General features: G+C 61.3%; 1 long non-coding RNA gene across 1 annotated transcript; it reads left to right on the top strand.

Annotated features, from left to right (window-relative positions):
• Positions 1-203: 203 nt before the first annotated feature.
• On the top strand, positions 204-6,211 carry LOC114484099 (uncharacterized). Its single transcript, XR_003676622.2, has 3 exons — positions 204-348; positions 5,370-5,478; positions 5,999-6,211. It is a non-coding gene; the product is annotated as an uncharacterized lncRNA (long non-coding RNA).
• Positions 6,212-6,467: the final 256 nt, after the last annotated feature.

The following is a 6,467-nucleotide window of genomic DNA, read 5'->3' as shown; positions in this document are numbered from 1 at the left end:
GGAGGGCGGGGGGGGGGGGGGGGTGGGGTGGGGGGCGGGGAGGGAAAGGAAGCCGGGGCGGAAGTGTGTGTCCCTCGGCTCGGAGGAATACGGCGGGGGCGGGCCGCCGGGGGGTGGGGGTGCCGCGCCGGAGGGGCGGGGCGGGGCGGGGCGGAGTGCCTGGAGCCGGGCTGCTGGGCAGCGCCGCTGAGTCCCAGCCCGAACCGAGCTGGGCGGCTGCACCTCTCTCGTAGTCCCCACCCGGCGCCGGGCGCCGCCGCCGCCCCCGCCGGCCGCACCGTGACGGGGGCATGAGTCTGGCCCGCCGCCCGCCGAGCCAGCGCCCCCAGCAGGGGCCGCGGCGCCCAGGTAACTAGGGGGGCGCGAGGCGGGGAGGGGGCCTTAGGCCGCGCCGGAACCCTCGAGACCCTCGGCGACTCCATCCTGAGAACTCTCCAAGCCCGTGGGACCTTCCTACCCTGTGGGGGGCCTCAGGGGTCCACCTCCAAAAGCCAGCCCCGGCCCCTGAAAACTACCCCCTGAGCTCCACCTACCCCCAGCTCTCCTCTCCAGGGGAGTCCAGGTCGGGGCCTGACCTCACGCCTACCCCACACTCACTCATCGGAGGAGCCCAGGCCCCTGAACTCCCTGGCCCTGGGCCTGCCATCCCGAAGGGGCATAACCCAGCGCATCACAGCCCCCACCCTCCTCCCACCCTTCCTGCTCCCATGGCCTCCTGCTCTCTCAAACCCCACCCCCAAATTCCAACACTTTCTCCATCTGCCTCCCGACTGCCCACCCTACCTGCAAATGGTTCCTACCCTACAACTTAAAGGAGGAGCCAGCTGCCTCCTTTCCTTGATTCTTCTTCTTCCCTGGTCCTGGGGTCCTGTCCAATTTCTCTCCCAGGACACCCAAAGCCCTGCTTCCAGTTAAATGCTTTCTGTCACTGCAGAGGGGCATGAGCGGAGCCTGGGCACCTGGGTGATGTGGGCAGAGCAGGGCCTCTGTGCCGTCTCCCTGTCCCCAGCCGTGGGTGCGTGGCAGTTGTCAGGAGACTTGGATGGAGCGTTTCGGGTGTAGGGGGCCGAGAGTCAAGGGCAGTGACAGGCCTGGCAGGATTCACAGCAGCAGTTCGAGGCTGGGCTTATTTATTTAGTGCAGATTCCTTTCTTGCCCCTTTCAGGGGATGTGGCTCCAGTGCAGGCTATTCCTGTCCCCCACCTGGGATGGGTCTCAGGAGCTGTGCCCCCTCCCACCCAGTTGCCTGCCCCTCTGAGCCTGGGCACTGGCTACTTCTAGCTCTTCCCTCTCAGGCAGGGCAGCAGAGCTGGGCATGACCTCATCCAACAACCGGGGCCAAGGTGGGGCCACCTGGCCAGGCCTGGACACGGTGTCAGCAGTGCTGTCTCCCCCCGGATCAGCTTTGAACCAAACTGTGGGTCTGGGGCCCAGGGAGATGGGAACCCACTACTGCTCACGCATCTCTGGAAGCTGAGCTGGGTCTGACCAGGTGGATATTGATGGTGGTGGGAGAAAAAGGATGAGGAGAACAAGTCCTGGAGATAATTATGTTTTCAGTCCCCAAATACCGAGTACCTACGCCACACCAGGCACCATTCTAGGTGCTGGGATGGAGCCATTAACTAGACAGACACGGCCTAGCCATCAGGAAGCTGACATTCTAGGGCGCTGTAGGAGACAGGGAGTGGCCGAGTAGCAAATCAGCAGATGAAGAGGCAAACCCTATAGTGATATGTGGGGACAGTGAAACTGGGTGTTGCAATAGAGGCTGACTGGGGAGCTCCTTTGGCCAGCGTGGTCTGGGAAGACCTCTCTGAAGTGACGGTCTTTGAGCTGAGACCTGAATGATTCAGTGGAATAAACCTTGGACCATCTGAGGGAATAGAGTTTTAGGCAGGGAACAGCAAGTGCAGTGATCCTGCGTGGGTAGGAGTTAGGCATGTTGAAGAACAGAAAGAAGGCCAGCCCCGGGGGAGATGAGGCTGGACGGGTGGGCAGGCAACCTGGAGAGAGCGGAGTGGCGGTGGTGTGGAGACATAGCACCACTTTCCTAACTGGAGGGCTGTTCAGATGTCCTCTCCTCCCGCCAGTCTTCTCTGCCCAGTTTTTGTTTTTTTAAAAAATAATTAATTAATTTATTTATTATCTATTTTTGGGTGCATTGGGTATTCGTTGCTGTGTGCGGCTTTCTCTAGTTGCGGTGAGCGGGGGCCACTCTTCGTTGCGGTGCACGGGCTTCTCATTGCGGTGGCTTCTCTTACTGTGGAGCTCGGGCTCTAGGTGCGCGGGCTTCAGTAGTTGTGACTCATGGGCTCTAGAGTGCAGGCTCAGTAATTGTGGCTTATGGGCTTATTTGCTCCACAGCATGTGGGATCTTCCCGGACCAGGGCTTGAACCCGTGTTCCCAGCATCGGCAGGCGGATTCTTAACCACTGCGGCACCAGGGAACACCCCCCACCCCCCACCAGTTGGTTTTTGATCTGTCTTTGCCACCCATCTTGGGACCTGCAGTGTTTCAGGTGGTGGTTGCTTGTGGGGATTTGCATGGGTGGAGGTCAGGGGTGGGGCCGTCTGGGGAGGGGATGACCTCCTCCTGGCCCCTGATAATAATCACACAGGGGTAGAGAGGACCAGGCAGGTGATGGGAAATATCCCTCGTGCCGGAGAGAATCCCGCCAACGGGATCTTTGCAGCGGGTGGAGACAGCGAGCCATCAGTGAGACGGTGTCCAAGTGTCCAGGTAGGGCTGTCCCTATCAGGTCTTCAACCTGATAAGATCCGATCTGTCATGGGGTGGGGAGGCCCAGCCAGGCAGGCGGCTGCGCCGGCTCAGTCATTGGTTGCCAACAGCAGCGGGTAGCGTTTGTTCTGGAGCCAAAGCCTCCAGGCAGAATCGAGGTGCAGGGAGGGGTGCTTAGACAGCTGCCTGCACATGGGGCAGGTGAGCAGGGGGCCGCTCCCCACCCCTCTGCTGGGCACCAGGGCATCTCGTGCCCCCTCCGCACAGGACGCCTGCCCTTCCTGGGAGAGGGGGGCTCCTTCTGTTTCTGGAGGAGCCAGTGGTGGCCTGGTCCAGGGCGGGGACGGTCTGTGGTTGAGCAGCTGCTTCGATGCCAGGTTGGGAGGAGGAACGGGGGTCCCTGCTCCCTACCGCAGTGCTGGGGGTGCTGCTGGGCGTCCTGCGTAGCCCCTCTGGGTGCTCAGAGCTGACCTTGCACACCTGAGACCACAGGCCCTCTCCCAGTCAGCGGGGCCTTTTCCCCTGCTCCAGGCTCGTGAGAGGCAGAGCTGGTGGTTGCTCAGGAGTGATGGGGAAAGTGGCCCCAGGTGCGGCAGGGCGGGGGCTGCCTTCCCAGTTCCTGGCCTGCTGAGCTCAGCTGCTCTCCGTCCCTTGATGCCTCATTGGGTCCGCACAGGCTCAGCCTGTGGGCCACTTCTGTTGCTTAACACAGTGCAGTCCCTTTGGGGCATGGGTTGGCTCTGGGTGCCCCCTCTCACCTTGTCCCCATTGCCCATCAAATTTGTGAGTCTACCTATTGCCTCTTCCCCCTCTCTCCCTCCTCCCCAGCTCCCCTTTGCTCTACCACTTTGGGCCCCAGCGTGGGTCTTGCTCTTGCGTATTCATTAGGGACTGACCGAGTAAGGTCAGCACCACCTGTGACTCCAGGCCAGTGTGAGCTGCCAGGCCCTTTGACACCCAGGCTTCCCCTGGAAGGTTGCTCTTCCCAGTGGATTGTCTCTGTGGGTTTATTTCTAGGGCATGGGGTGTGGGACTGTGGACAGACATGGCAGAGGTGCTCCTGAGAGCTTGGCGACGGCAGTCACTCAAGGGGTGCTGCTGAGAAGGTAACTGGTGGAGCCAGGAAGGAGCAGGCCTGCACTGGGCAGGTGGAAGGCTGGGTTAGGGTGCTTTCACAGCCCTCGGCTGGGCAGCAGCTCTCGCAATAAAAACAGCCCTTGGGGTTTTCAAGGCAGAAGCTCTGGGTCCAACGTGGGCAGGCAGGTGCCTCCTAGATTCATTTCCTCATTTAAAATAGGTGGATTTATCCTCATTTTTTTTTTAACTGGTGGGGAAATTGAGGCGCTGAGGAGTTAAGCGGCTTACGCAGGACCACCTGCCAGTTCGATTCATGTTCCTGGCTGGGCCACATCTATGGCTGCCTTGGATGAACCGAGGGGCCCCGTGTTTGCTGTAGGTGTGTTCTGAAAGGGGCCTTCCGTGCTGTGGACCCTCAGCCAGTAGCCAGCCAGCTGGCATCTTGGAGGGGGCTTTTACGGAGCTGGTCCTCGCTGTGGGGACAAGGCAGCCCCAGGCGGTGGAGACAGAGCTGGGAAAACTTACTCTTCTCTGAGTGCCAGCGCCCAGGTATGGCAAGGATGTTGGGGGTCAGTGCTAGGGAGGGGACCCCACGCTAGACCTTATAGGAGGAAAGCAGAGCACTTGGGTGTGGAAGGGTCTTGGCCCCCAGGAGCTGGGAGAGAGCGAGTGGATGGGCAGGCAGGCCACTGAGGGGAGCTGAAGAGGCTCTTGGGGTACAGGGGGCATAGGAGCACTACTGTCTCTGTCCCTCTGCCTGTTTTCGTGTGCTCGCTGGGGTAGTCACATCTATTCCTTGTTAGGGACTCGACAGGCCTCCAGAAGATTAATTAACGCCAAGCTGCTGGCAGCTCCAGCAGGATGCTTGCCCCAGGGCCCTGTCCTGGCGGCACAGATGCCCAGCTGACCCCAGAAATGCTGCTCCGTTCGCACCCAGCGATCCTGGAGACACGGGGGGCCATGTTGCTGGCACAGCCCTGCCTCTGAGCCTGGATGGCAGAGAAGGCTTAGGTGGTGGCAGGCAGCCAGAGCCATGTGGCAGGGCATTCCACCCCCAGGCCTGCCTCCATCACCCACTCCGGAACTTACTTGTCCCTGGCTGAACCATGGGCTTGCTGTGTGACCTTGGCCACGCTGCTTATCCTCTCTGGGCAGCTTTCTTTTCCCCAACTGTAAAATGATGTAGAATGGATGTTGGACTGGGTCATCACTGAGACACCTCCCCCCTAAGTCTGAGTCTTCGTTATCTGGTAACCTGCCTGATTCTGAGAGCCCCTGACTGCCCCTTGGTGCCCCTCACTGTGGCCCAGCTTTGTCCTCTGCCCCAAGCCCAGGTGATTGCTACTTGTCCATGTAATGAACTCCTGCCTGTGCTCAGGACGTGGGGCAGCGCAAGTCCTGGCCAGACCCAGTGCCCTCACAGACCAGCCCGACCTTCCCAGCGCCAGGGCGAGGTGACTGCTTCCACAGTGGCCACCTCCAGCCTGCCCAGCACATTCCTCAGGCTTATCTGAGAGCCCGCCCCACTGGACTCTGCCCTCCCACCCAGGAAGCAGCACCCAGACGAGCTGCTGAAGAGTTCCAGGGGCAGAGAGCAGGGCCTGAGCGGGCTTGAGGTGCCGATTCTCAGCCTCTTGCCTGGAGCTGAGGAGAACCAGGTATAGAACGGGGTGGGGCAGAGGGGTTGGGGGGTCTGCTGAGACTGACAAGGCAAGTTGTCTAACCTCGGGGAGCATGGGTCCCAGAATCTGTGCCATCTCCCAAGAGCCCCATCTCTGGGAAGGCTTTCCCGCGTGGAGGCTCCTGTGCACAGGAGGGGGCCTTGCTCTAAGTTTACCCCTACGTTGTAGCAGGAGATAGGGCCCGACAGCAGCTGGGGCCACCTCCTTTCCTCTGCCCGCACCTCCACAGCAGGAGCCGGAGCCAGTCCTCCCAGGAAGGGGTTAACCGCCAGCCCCAGCCGTGAGGGAGGGGACTGGGCTGGACCATTTTCCTCCTAGCTGCCTCCACCTCGGTTTTCCTGAATGGTTCTGTCGTCCTGGGGTGGAGAGGGAAGGGAAGGAGGAAGGGCGGGCTGAAGGGAGGGAGTAGTGTGGGAAGAGGAAGGAAGAAAGAGCGAGACAGCCAGGGGAGGAGAAAGATGTCACTGTGTAATCTCCCTGTCGTTTTTACTTCCAGCAGGCTCCGGGCGAAGGAGCTGCTAGAACAATGCTGAGGCAGCCCCGACCGAGTATCTCGAACAGGTGATCGGAGGGGCCAGGAAACCGAGGCCACCTGGGCATCCCTCCCCTCGCCTGGGCCGGCCAGGGCCTCAAAGACGGTGGAGAAACCATGGCGACCAATTTCAACGACATCGTCAAGCAGGGCTACGTGAAGATGAAGAGCAGGAAGCTCGGGGTGAGCCACCTCCAGGGGGCCCTGCCAAGGAACTTGGTCTGGCGCCTGGTGGCGTGTCCGTGTCCGGGGTGCGCGGCTGCCCGCCTGTGGCCCGGCATCGTGCATTGCTGGTCTCGAGGCTTCTGGCCAGCGGGCTGCCCAGCATGTGCCTGGGCCCGGCTCTGCCTGCTGCAGCTCCCGCCCCAGCCGGGCTGGCTGGCTGGCATCCCAGCGGCTGGGCCAGCGGTGGCAGCCGATGGGCAGGCGGCTC

This window comes from Physeter macrocephalus, chromosome 17 (assembly GCF_002837175.3).
Source record: "Physeter macrocephalus isolate SW-GA chromosome 17, ASM283717v5, whole genome shotgun sequence".
Lineage (NCBI taxonomy): Eukaryota > Metazoa > Chordata > Mammalia > Artiodactyla > Physeteridae > Physeter > Physeter macrocephalus.
Note: the sequence above shows the minus strand (reverse complement) of the source record. Positions and strands in the feature narration are given on the sequence as shown.